Genomic DNA, 2,830 nt, shown 5'->3' on the forward strand with positions numbered 1-2,830 from the left:
TTGGAGAGGCTAATTTTCAAACTTGAATCCACTACCTATTGGTTTTGGTAGAAGGCACTTACCATCGAACCTAGGCCCCATAAAATTGTTTACTAAAGAATATTGCAATTGTACTCATTTGTCATGTATGCTCAACAAATGACAACCTTTGTCCTCTTGGGTTGTTCTGTTGATCTCCCCCCACCCCCCCCACCCCTCTCTCTCTCTCTCTCTCTCTCTCTCTCTCATGACTTGTTTGCCCTAGAAATTTCCTACCAAATTTATTTTGAATTTGAAGAGTGTCCAAATGCACTTCAGATTGCACTATTTCTGGGTGTGTGTGTCTACCATGTACTAGCGGGAGGCCAGCTGTGTGGGTTCAGTTGTGCTGAGGGTGTGGGTTTGGTTTGCAATGTTTCATCAAATTTGTTAGAATGCTGATTGAATTATATTATTGAGCTGATCTATATTATATTTTTTTGTAGATTGCTAAGATGTTCTCTGATCTATATTAAAGATGAATGATAAGATGTTCTCTGATGTATCAGTACTGAGTTGAATGATAAGATTATGCTTTTATATATTGCTAATAGTATAATGAAACTTAGCTAATCAGAGTTGTTAGATTGTTGAATAAATTATATTGCTTGAAATTCATCAATGTTGTTCTACAACTAATTTGGGCTGCTCCATGCGAAGATTAAAAATTATGTGCATTCTGCAACCAATAATTTTGATTATTGTCTCATTGACTTGGGTGCTTCAAATGTCTGATCTATCGTGGCTTTATCAAATGATGATGAGTGACATTCATGTGCATCTATTTCCCTTCCATGTTTTGTTTGACTTTGGCATAGAGCCAGAGGGTAGTTCAATATCTTTGCACTCTAATTTTATCTTGTGCAAGGGGCTTGCAAAAGAATAATTAATGTGCTTGAATTTCAAGATATCATGTATTGGCTCTGTTCCATCTATGGACATTGTATTGGAAAATATAGCTAGATAAACAAGTTTTGATTCAACAAAGTAACCTCTAAATAATTAGCAATAACATAAAATAAATATAGACAATTAGAAAGATCTCACAAACTATAGAATCATGCAAATAGTGTTGTCCTTAAAGGTCAATTCGTGCCACTTGGAGTAGAACTCAGTGCGAATGTGATGTAGGACAAAATCTACAGTTTAATATTTGTAATTCATTAATTTTGGTATTTTATGTAATTCACGTTATTTTAGGTTTAGGATATTTATTTTCTTGTTTTTAGGTGCTTTTAATGTTGTTTAATTGGGTTTTGTGTGTTTTCCTAGCCGCTCTAGGTTTTTATTTTTATTTTTATTTTACTATTTAAATGCACTGTAGCCTCCAAAGGCAATTCAGTTTGCAGGTTAATAAAAATTCAAACTTTGTTTATTATTTTTCTTTGGTGGATTCTAGACCTATTACTTTGTGGATTTAAGGAACTCCTGGTCGATTTGAGGTTTATTATCACAAACTAACAGTTTAGTTTCTATTCCATCAAAGAGAGTATCGTGCGTGCATTTTTCAGGCTTTCACGACATTAGAATGACTCTTTTGGCTGAATAACCTCCCAAGATTAGACTATAGCACTAATCTTTAAGTTGGACGCACACCTAAACAAGAAGAATAAAGAACAACCTTATTTGCCTTTCCTTAAAACCAATATATATGAGCTGAAATTTGTGGGAGAAGAAGATGAAAAACGAGAGCAAAAAATGGAGAGTGGCGTGGCTGGAGTAAAAAAAAAAAATAAATAAAAAAAAAGGAAAAAAGAAAGAAAGAGCTGTTAAAGCTTTTATATAAGCCAAAGGCTTGGGAACAAAATGGTCTCCAAGGAGCTTAAAGAAACGGTCATTGTGCACTCAATAAATGCCCAACGGGCAACCAAAATTGGGCTAGAAAGAAAGGGAGAAATATAAAACCCAAAAGAGATAGGAACAAACCTAGCCCAAGTCCAACACCTCGCCCACTAACTCAAGTTGTCCTTAACTCATAGCTTATAAGCACTTAAGTGAACCGATCTTTCACCAATGTCGGACACAAAATCAAAAGGTAAAGTGTTTGAAACACAACCCACTCCAGCACATTGAACTTCTTAATGTATATATTCTTTTTGAATACTCAAAAAGATTAAAATTTAGTGCTGGTAATTTATTTATTGAATCAAGAAAGACTCTGTGAGGGTTCTCTAATAAAATTTTCCTTTACTTATCAAAAAAGTAAAAGATTGAGTGGAGTTCAGATATCACAAGTTATTGTTACCTCAGGTTCCCTACACTTGCTGAAGTTAATTTTAACCTTAGCTTCACTCTTCATTTGTTTTAGTTGTTCTAAAAATATTGATTTTCTAGTGCTAACACGGGAGATATGAAACAACTTTGTTGATATGAGCAATGCTGCACACAAAATAATTTTCACAGCAATTGAATTGGCAACTTAAGTTGTACTAATAATTTTCACAACAATTGAACTATAGTAATTACATAGAATCGAGGTTTTTATCATTATAACCAATCATCAATCATTCTTTAGCTTTGTTGTCACTTTCTTGCAGGTGCGATGTTATTGAGAAGAGTGAGGAGAGGTTAAATAAAAATCAAATTTAAGGGTAATTTAGCAAAATGATTACCGAATAAGAGGAAACAAAAGGTACCGTGTAATTTGGCATTTAGAAGATCGAATTGAATTGCGTGCCTGCATAGGAGAGTGTGTGTGTTTGTTTCTCAACAAAAAAAAAATAAATAAATAAAACAAGGAAAGAAAGTAACTTTATGAGTGAAGTGGCTTTTGTGGGGGGAAAAAGAGAGGGAAGATGGTGAAAGATTGCAT

This window comes from Quercus lobata, chromosome 8, assembly GCF_001633185.2.
Source record: "Quercus lobata isolate SW786 chromosome 8, ValleyOak3.0 Primary Assembly, whole genome shotgun sequence".
NCBI classification, from domain to species: Eukaryota; Viridiplantae; Streptophyta; class Magnoliopsida; order Fagales; family Fagaceae; genus Quercus; species Quercus lobata.